Raw genomic sequence first — 10,573 nt, forward strand, 5'->3', positions numbered from 1 at the left:
TCAAGATATGTTGGATTTATTTTTAGGCCCACTACTCAAGAAACCCCAAAACGAGGAAAAAAAGATGGAAATTACTACCGAGGAGATCTTGGCTTATGAATTCAGGAAGCAAAGTGAAAGCAAGAATGTTGAGTTAGAAGTAGTCTCTTTGGTGAAGAAGAAAAGCAGCCTTAAGGACAAGATCTCCATGTTTCTTGATTGAATAGGTTCTCTATTCTGGTATGCTGCCATGCGCAAGAAGTGAGGTGGGAATACATGACACAATATCTGTCATTGTGCATCCAATCTTTGTTTCACATCTTCACTGCAGAACATAAATCTCTCCCTTTGGTGAAGAATAAGAGCAGACTTAAAGACAAGGTTTCCATGTTTCTTGATTGAAAAGGGTTTTCTGTTCTGGTATGCTGCCATGCATGGGAACTGGGAAGTGAGGCAGGAGTACATGACAGAATCTCCCAGAGTCCCAAATCAATAGTGCAGCAAATCTTTGTCTCGTATCTTTACCACATAATGTATTTTTTGCCAACATAAATCTCTCCATATGTCTTTGTGACAAGACATGCTTTTCAACTGAGCACACACACACAAGTTATCAACTCTTTGCAGGGACTTTACTTAGAGGTAGCATATATTGCTCAATAGTTCGGAAATAAGGCAGCTTCATGACTTATCATTGAAGTTAATTAAGTTATTTGTTCTTACCCTGTCATCGCTAAAGTTCACAGAATGATTTTGGCTAATTTGTAGGAAAAGTTCAAATTGGTGTTTCATTCTTGGATAATTGATTCGAATCCCATGAAGGATTTATATGATAAGGAAATTATGCTATACAAGATCGAGAAGAGAAGAAGAAGAAATAGAAGAGAAGAAGATGACGTTACCTCTCTGTATGAGCTATACGATAGATGGTCCAGAAAAACCCTAAAATTTGTCCCAATACCTGCTCTGTGATTACAATAGATGAAGAAGAAGGAGAAGAGGTTAGAATAGATGAACAAAGAGGTTAAAAGAGATGAAAAGAAGAAGGAGAAGAAGAGCTGAAATCGAAGTTACCTGCAGAGGAGATTTCACAAGGGGGCTTAGGGCTCCTGTTTCTTAGTCTCTCCTCTCCCTATGCGAGTTCCAAAAGATGTTCGAAACCAGAAATTTGTGTAGCTTATCGATCTCTGTCTCTGGAAGAAAAGAAGAAATGAAGAAGAAGAAGGAGAAAAAAAACCCTAATTTGTTCAAATACCTCTATGTGAGAAGAAGAAGAGGTTGAATAGAAGAAGAAAAGAAGAAATGAAGAAGAAGAAGGAGAAGAAGGAGAAGAGGCGAAGAAGTTACCTGAGGTGGAGAGATCGCAGTTCGAGCATGGATGTGAGACCTTGGTTCTCTCTTCCTTCCTCTCTGCTCTCCTCTCTCTATCGCGGACAATCGGGAACGATCGTTTCAAATTATATTGATTTGAAACGAAACATGGCCGACAGAACAGCCTTCCCTCGTTTCGACAAATCGACCCAATTTCGTTTTTTTCGACATTGACAGTTTCAAAAAATATGAAATGCGACCCAATCGACCCAAACGGTTTTCAGCGTTTTTTCGTTCTATTAACACGAAAAAATGCTAGAAATGTTTTTTATGAACTATACCAAACGGTCTCTAAATCTTCTCCCCAACCCACCCCACTCAAGAGAAAAAATAAAAAAAAAAATAAAAAAAATTGAAGTTTCATTCTCTGATCCATTAAAGAGGTGAATCCACTTTTTATGTCTTATCCCCAATGATGGTATTACTGCCCTCAAAGAATTTTTGTTAATTTCTCTCTGCAACCAAATATGCAAAGATATTTGGATGAAACTGTATCATCCCTATTACCCACATACAACGATCATATGTTTCCCAGACAACAATGTCTCATAGGCATCCTTGGTGACAAACTGACAATGCTGAAATCGTTATAAGCATTGAACATGAACTCCACTATCTATGATGCTCATGCTGCTACAAACACTCGTCTGAATGGGTGCTCCCACAATGCCTGATGGTGGGAGGAAGTATACAAACACAACATGTGCTAGTTCCATCCATTTTTTGGTGTGTAGGTCACCTATGCTTCAACACTAACCATTTATGTAATTTGACTCACTTACTTCGACCCCTAGCCTGCCACTGTGTAGTTTCCCTACCAAGTAACCAGCAACAATGGGAGCTTATTTGGGAAACAATTAATCATGATATCTTCGTATTACAGGAAGATATTTATTAATAAGATGCTCAAATCTCTCCTTGGCGTAAACAGAAAAGTCACTGATTTGCCCCTTGTTATCAAAAAATCTAATGCTCCTTGAAAATTTGTAGTGTTTAGCTGTTGCTCTTTGTCGGTTGTTCCAGTATTAGTTGATTTTTCAGCAGTCCTTTTGGTTGTTTGTTTTGCTTCTATTGTTTTTTATTTGTTGTTCATGGCCTAATTTCTCTTGATGGCATCCTTGCTTTGTAATTTTTGTTCTTATTCTTTTTTTTTTTTCCTTTCTTTGCAGTTTATATATTTATTTATTTGACCGAAAAAAAAACAGATATCACTCCATATCTTTCTAGTGTCTCTGGATAGTCCTGCATGGACATGTACGAGCAAAATACATAATCAAAGCGAAGGTATTGGTGATGGGAATAATTTTATTTTCTTTATTAACAAATAAGTAGGTTTTTTTTTTTAAATTCACGCCTTCGCATCCAGCATTCCTGCTGCGTACACCACCTCTCGATACTCTGCTACCATGTCGGATGTATTTAAATAATGGAATACTACACTACTGTTCACTTGGAAGAGAGGAAAACTATCTCTATCTACGCCCCACATATGATTTTTCCTTTTTCTCTCTTGAAAAAATTAATATTTTGAGAAAGCTTATGCCCTTTTTTGTATCATTTTTCTTTTTAATATTTGTCTATTTAAAAAAAATCATTAATAAAAATTAAATTTTTTTTTTTATCAAAACATAAAAGAGGTTTGGTAATAACTAGATAAAAATGGTTTTTTTTGAGAAGAGATTTGGTATCCTTATGCACATAACAGGTTTTTGAATAAAAGGGTGAAGAGATGTCCCCTTCACCCGTCTTCTTTATAACTCTCTTTCTCCACTTTCTCATCCAGCTCTTTGCAACTTCTTTCCCTCTCATCTACCCACTCCCTTCTTCTCCCCCTTTTTCTTTGTCTCTGTTTGCACTTCTTATCCACCCTTCTCTCTCTTTTTCTCTCTGTCTCTCCCTAGTCTTCGAAGAACTTTTAGATCTGACATCATAGGAAGCCCCAAGGGCCTTGCTGTAGCATGTTGTGGCAAGTTTGCAAGGGTTGCTGCTACATGCGGCTGGTCACAGGAAATGGGCCACTGGTCTTCTTCTCCTCAACTTGCAGTCTTTCAGAATATCTACAGAAAAGTTCAGCATAAAAACAACTGAAATTTTGTTTCAACGAAAAACCATAAACAACTTTCAAGTTCTTTTTTATTTTTTGTGTTTTTTTCAATATTTTTTAAATAAAAATAGGCTCCGTGAAGGCATGAACGGTATGAAATATAACCAAAAACGATTTTTGAGGTAAAAATTAAAAAGAAAAATGATATCAATGAGGGCCTTAGAAAATGTTGTAAGTTCAGAGCACCCTTTACCTATTATATAGCTTAAGGGAAGTCGTGATAGAGCACTGACCTAAGTCCTAAAGAGAGGTTGCACGTTTGACTCTCTCCCCATCAGATGTGTGACATCAAGTAGTATACCCCATTTGCTCCCATAGCTTCCTTGGCATCAGTCACTGCAGGAGCGGTTAGTCAGGCTAGATTGTCTGTTCCAATCCTATGCTCTAAATAAAGTACCAAAAAATAAAAATAAAAATAAAAAAGAAAAAGAAAGAGCAGTATTACTTTTTCCCACCAAAAGCTGTATTTTTTTTTTTTTTTCTGAATAACAGAAACCACAAATAACTGTTTAATTCGAAAATTATAACCCTCATTGATAGCTAAAGAAATAGAATAGTTCACTTTCCTTAGGCAACGTAAATACCCTTTAGGTTTTAGTATTTTCCAAGAGATTCTAAATCTTTGGCTGCCACATGGGTTGCAACCTTGCAGCAACTAAATTTCGTTGGTTTAACTCTGCCTACGGTTCCTATCCAACTTTAATAAGGGTAAAACTCAACAAAGTGATCAGGCCCCAGCCCATCAAGTCAAGGCCCAAGGCCGTAAAACTCATTTGATCGACTTGAACTAAGGCCAAGAAGGAACCAAGCACTAAAGAAGTTGGCCCAAACACACTTGGCCAAATCCACCATTGGGAATCCCTAAGAGATTCCTTTAAGTTCTTCTTGCTATTCCCTAAGTCAATAAGTTTCTCTTCCCTTGAAAGCTTCAAAGAAAACCTACTTGGAAGTTACTACTTATCTTGAAACAAAAATCAAGACTTTAAAGCTTGTATCAAGACCTTGGACAATACAAACTTTTGTAGCAACCCAAGAAAGTGGGATTTCTCTACCATCTCTCTTTTCTTTTCTTGTATAATCTCAACCTTAGGATCTTAGGGGTAGAAGTTGAGATTTTAGAATTTTATTTGCCTATGAAAAATCACCAAAGATATCATATAAAAATAGGATGAGAAGAGTTTTCAATTGAATTTGATTAATCAAATTGTGGTTCTCCAATTGAGAGTTTCTCTTTGTATTTGGGCAATCCCGTGAGGGAGATTGAATCACAAAGAAAGAAAAAAAAAATGCTATTGTGAGATAATGGCAAAAACCGCTATGAGCAGACCTTGAAAACGTTGTTTAATGGGTACTTGGGAAGTGCTCATGTTCTTCTTCTTCCACCGAGATTGAAGTCCTCATGGATTGCTTCTTCCACTTAGGCTGCGTTTGGTAGTGATATGGTAAAAATTGACTAGCCGATCTTCCTTGCAGCTCCTGCTGCTTCAGTCGATCTGCACAAAAGAGAAGACAAGGGAGAGTCGGGTTGACCCGATGGGGGACTCTCCAATGCCTAAGTTAGATTTTTTCATAGCAAATACTCAAGAGAGTTTTTAGTCAAAAGAAGTGATCGATCCCCCTTAAGGGAGGCTTACCTTGAATTTATAGGCTGCTGATGGAGGGAGGAAGGGAGGCGTTTGTGGAGAGTCCTGTTAGGCGTAGAGTCCTTGAGAGGAATGGCTCTCTGATTCTAGGAATATTCCAGATCCCAGGGCATGTTCTGGGAATATTCCTCTTTGATCTCGGAGGTGCAAGTCGTGAGAAGGGTGGACGCTTCTAATGACGTGTAGTGACCTGAGTCTTGCCTCTATAATAAAAGGTCACGTCCCTTAAATGTAGGATTGGACGTGTGCACGTTTCTGGGCACCTTACTTGACTATGCAGAGGCGAGGTGACAGATCGGCCCGAAGGGAGACCTCGGTGGCAGGTCGGCCTAAAGGGAGACCGAGGTAGTAGTTCGGCCTGAGGAGAGACCGAGGTGGCAGGTCGGTCTAAAGGGAGACCGAGGTGGCAGGTCGGCCTGAGGGGAGACCGAGGTGGATCAACTCGGCTCGGCCAAGGACAACCCAAGGGGTCAGCTCGGCCAAGGACGACCTAAGGTGTCAGCTCGACCAAGGATGACCCAAGGGGTCAGCTCAGCCAAGGATGACCAAGGGAGTCATCTCGGCTCAGCCAAGGATGAGTCAAGGGGTCGGCTCGGCCAAGGATAAGCCAAGGTGTCGGCTCGGCCAAGGATGACCCAAGGGGTCGGCTTGGCCAAGGATGACCAAGGGGACAGGTCAGCCAAGGATGACCAAGGGGTCGGCTCGGCTCTGCCAAGGATGACCTAAGGGGTCGGCTCAGCCAAGGATGACCAAGGGGTCGGTTCGGCTCGGCCAAGGATGACCCAAGGGGTCGGCTCTGCTCGGCCAAGGATGACCCAAGGCAGTGGCATTTTTACCCTCATTAGGTAGTCATTCAGGTCCTTAAACGAAGTTTAATATCAAAAACATAATTTTCAGTTTCTATGCCAAAATACCATTTTAAAACAAAAAAAAAAAAAGAAATGGTGTTTGGTGAACTTGTTTCAGTAACAATTACCCCAGTTGTTGACTTTTTGTATTTGGAATGAAACAGAAATGACGGAACAAGGTTTTTTCATTCCATCATTCTGCATTTCTAGCATTTTTTTCCCGCTTCTTGTTAAAAAAAAAAAAAAAAAAAAAAAAAAAAAAAAAGAAGGAAAAAGGAAAAAGAAAATGGCTTTCTTCAGATCTCTTGATGGTGTCGGAGCAGAAAACAGAGCTGGGTTTATTCATTGGTACCTAGGAAGGGCTGGCTTCAGTATGAGTTGCCGTATGCAATCACCATTGGAGGGGTCATTGGCCTTGTAAAAACTAAAAGGCTTGAGTGAAATTCTTGGTGATTTCTCATTTCACTGTACATGAGTCTATATACAAGAGGTTTTTGATTGAGGGAGAGAGATACAAAATTAAGGAAAGTTGTTTGTACACAAGAAGGAAACTAGGAAATGGAAAATGAGAGATTTTATCAACCTCAAATAAGTCCACGTAATAGGCCTTGTGAATGGGAAGGTCGTTCTGTCGCAGTCTCTAATTCAAGACTTTCTGATTTTTTGCAAAATTTTAGCACGATTTTATTTATTTATTATTATTTTTAGAACCAATTCAGTGGCCGATCCCACAAAAACCCATAATTTAATGTTTTTGGCCAATCCAGGCCCATTTTTTAACATTCGGCGTCAGGATCAGCCTTGACCGATACCTTGGCCTATCAGCCCTATCCCCTGTTCTTAAACCATGCTTACGTGCAATAGTAACTACTCTCACATTCTAATCCAAAAGCGAGAAAAAAAAAAAAAAAAAAAAAAAACTACTTTCACATTACAGAGGTGAGGATGCATGGGACTGTTGACCGGACGAGATCAAAATTCAGTATTTTTGGAAATAAAAACTGTGAATGACCAAATATAGAACTATCATGAATCATAACTGCTGCTTTTGTTACTCCGATAAGATAAGACACAACAAGATATAATAACCGATTTGTCTATATATATATATATATATCACCCACTCCCTTACCCATTGCATTCCATTAGAGAAAGAAAAAAAAAAAGGAAAATTAAGCAGCAGCTAACCAGAGATAAAGGCAAGAAACTATGCACCGAAGTCAAACTATGGCTGCCTTTCAAGTCGGATTTTTTGCAGTGCTCTTGCTTCTGTCTACTTACAATTATTGTAGGGTAGAAGCTGAATTCATGGTCTGCAACCGTACATCATTCGAGAGTATGAAAATTGATATGAGCAAATTATGGTTTTGTGACAAGAGCCTGCCATATGAGATGCGAGCCAAGGATCTGGTTGATCGAATGACACTGGAAGAGAAGGTGGCACAGCTTGGGCACAAAGCCATGGGAGTGCAGCGCCTAAATCTACCAGGGTATGAGTGGGCGTCGGAGGCACTCCATGGTGTTTCAGACGCTAGTCCCGGCACTCATTTCAATAAAATCGTGCCTGCAGCCACCAGCTTTCCCACTGTTATCCTCACCACCTCCTCTTTCAACTAGACCTTATGGAAAACCATAGGCGAGGTTGGTCATAATTCATAATCCCATAAATATGTTTCTTCTTTATTTCCTTGGAAAGATTAACCCTCTAGTTATCCCACATTGGGTGACCGTCTGAGTATAGTATCCTGATATAGAAAGCTTATACTTTGGCACACTCTCCTTAAATGTTTCTTTTAAGGATGAGCTCTACCCGAATCCCAACATTTTTAAATTTTGGATTTATTATTATTATTATTTTCAGGTCGTATCAGATGAAACAAGAGCTTTATACAATCTTGGGCTGGCTGGGTTGCCGTTTTGGAGCCCAACCATTAACGTTGCTCGGGATCCGAGGTGGGGAAGAATTATCGAAACACCTGGGGAAGATCCTTATGTGGTTGGACGTTATGCTGTCAATTATGTAAGAGGTTTGCAAGATGTGAAAGGCTATGAGAAAACAAGAAATCCAAACTCAAGGCCTCTCAAGGTTGGAGCATGTTGCAAACATTTTGTAGCTTATGATGTCGATAATTGGAAGGGATTTGATCGCTACCACTTCGATGCGAAGGTGGTTAATTAATTATATCGCACCATTAGATTTATTTGCAACTTAATTCAGTAGTAGTAGTACCAATACACAGTAATAGTGATTCTTTTAGCTTTTTGGTGCACCCTTTGTCAATATTTAGGTGACAGAGAGGGATATGGTGGAGACCTTTCTTGAACCGTTTAGGATGTGCGTAAAGGACGGAGACGTAGCCAGTGTCATGTGTTCATATAATCGAGTCAATGGTATACCTGCCTGTGATGATCCCAAGCTCTTAAATGGGACAATCAGACAGCGCTGGAATCTCAATGGGTGAGTTCTCTTCCAAGTTTCATCAAATTATTCACATAAACTACTACTATACCAAAATCTCATATGAACTCTACAACTAACTTGACTTTCTTTGCATGTAATCCATACATAAATAGTTACATTGTTGCTGATTGTGATTCTGTTGAAGTTATGGTTATCGACCACAAATTCCTTAATGACACACCAGTAGAGGCTGTTGCACAAGCACTCAAAGCCGGTTAGTTCTTTGATTCATAAACACACAACTTCTCTTTGATACACGTCATAGAGAATGTGTATATAATTGATATTAATTCTCACTTCTAGTTTATATAATTTTGATTATACTACTAGGAATGGATCTAGATTGTGGGAAATACTACCCAAATTATGCGACACAAGCAGTGAGGCAAGGGAAGTTGGCGGAGGCTGAAATCGATGAATCTCTAAAAAACCTTATCATTGTTCTATTGAGACTTGGGTGGTTTGATGGTAACCCTGGTGGGTACTCAGGACTCGGGAAGAACGACATATGTTCTCCAGCGCATCTTGAGCTCTCGGCTGAGGCTGCAAGGCAAGGCCTAGTTTTGCTAAAAAATGATAACAACACTTTGCCATTGATCATTGGCACCGGACGTCCCAAGTTTGCCGTTATTGGACCCCATGCAAATTCTACCGCAGCAATGATTGGTAACTATGCATGTAAGTTGGTTCAATTCATTTTTCTACTACAAATCCATTTTCTACTAGTGGAAACATACTAATGGACGATCTCATCCTTATCCATCACCAGTAAAGAGTGGTGTTGCATGCCATTATTCAAAACCAATTGATGCTATCGCCGAGTATGGAGACGTGGTCTATGCACCTGGATGCCAAGGCGTCAAATGCCCCAATGGTGATGGGATCAATCAAGCAGTACAAGTCTCCAAGCAAGCCGATGCAACCTTCATCTTTGTTGGACTGGACCTATCTGTGGAAGTCGAGGGTTTAGATCGAAATAATCTTAACTTTCCTGGTTTTCAGAAGGCTCTTATCACCCAAATTAGTGAAGCTGCCACCAAGCCTGTCATTGTCGTCATCTTCTCTGCTGGAGGCATTGACATCTCCTTCTTGCAGCAAGACCCAAGAGTTCAAGCCATTGTTTGGGCCGGTTACCCTGGGGCTGAGGGTGGCCGTGCCATCGCAGATGTCATTTTTGGCAAATTCAATCCAGGTGATAATCTACTTAATTGATGAAGAAAACCCATCAACACCTTCTCTAGGGGTGTCAATTTGGCAATGGCAACCTGATTCTGCCTTAGCCTACCCTGAGCCTGAATGGTGCTTGGTTTATGCTTTTCAATCCATAGGGGTGGCATGGGCTGGGTATAGATCTGACTTTTATTTTGTCCTTGAAAAAACTCGATCCTGCCCGACCCATTGAAACCTTACCCTTTAATTTTCCAGTCTATGTCCATGAAACACCATCTATTTCTCGAATATAGGGAGGCTAAAGCTAAACTCTATATATAGATCATAGATTATAATTTGGAGAAAAAAAATTATAATGACATGAATGTTGCTCTTTCCAGCTGGACGTCTTCCGATTACTTGGTATCCAGCGAACTATGTAGATGAATTACCGATGACATCAATGCAGCTGAGACCAGTCCCTGAGTCTAAGTACCCAGGACGGACATACAAGTTCTATAATGGATCAACCATCTATCCTTTCGGTTATGGATTGAGCTACACCACCTTCAGATATACCATTAAGTCTGTGACAGATCCGATTACGTTGAACTTGGAGCAGTTCCAACAGTGCAAGCAAATTCAGTTCTTGGATGGTAGGAAGACAGATTGCCCATCTGTCCTTGTGGATGAGACACTTTGCACTCAAACGGTGACGGTAAAAGCAAAGGTGACCAACACCGGAGAAAGAGATGGGGCACACGTTGTGTTCATTTACTCTGTCCCACCATCAGGCATTGTCGGAGCACCCATCAAGAGACTTGTTGGATTCAAGCGAGTGTTTTTAGTAGCAGGAACAACTCAGATAGTGCCGTTCAAGCTAAATGCTTGTCACGATTTCAGCATTGTCGCTGAGGATGCTTATAAGCTATTGCCGTCAGGGCAACACACAATCATTGTTGGGAATGGAGATGATGCAGTTTCAGCTGAAATTTCTATTGGTTTTAACCGCAATTAG

The 10,573-nt window shown here is 40.2% G+C and overlaps 1 pseudogene; it reads left to right on the forward strand.

The window, feature by feature from the left end:
- Window positions 1-7,262: 7,262 nt before the first annotated feature.
- Window positions 7,263-10,573, forward strand: LOC122092397 (annotated as a pseudogene).

Source organism: Macadamia integrifolia, chromosome 10 (assembly GCF_013358625.1).
Source record: "Macadamia integrifolia cultivar HAES 741 chromosome 10, SCU_Mint_v3, whole genome shotgun sequence".
NCBI lineage: Eukaryota > Viridiplantae > Streptophyta > Magnoliopsida > Proteales > Proteaceae > Macadamia > Macadamia integrifolia.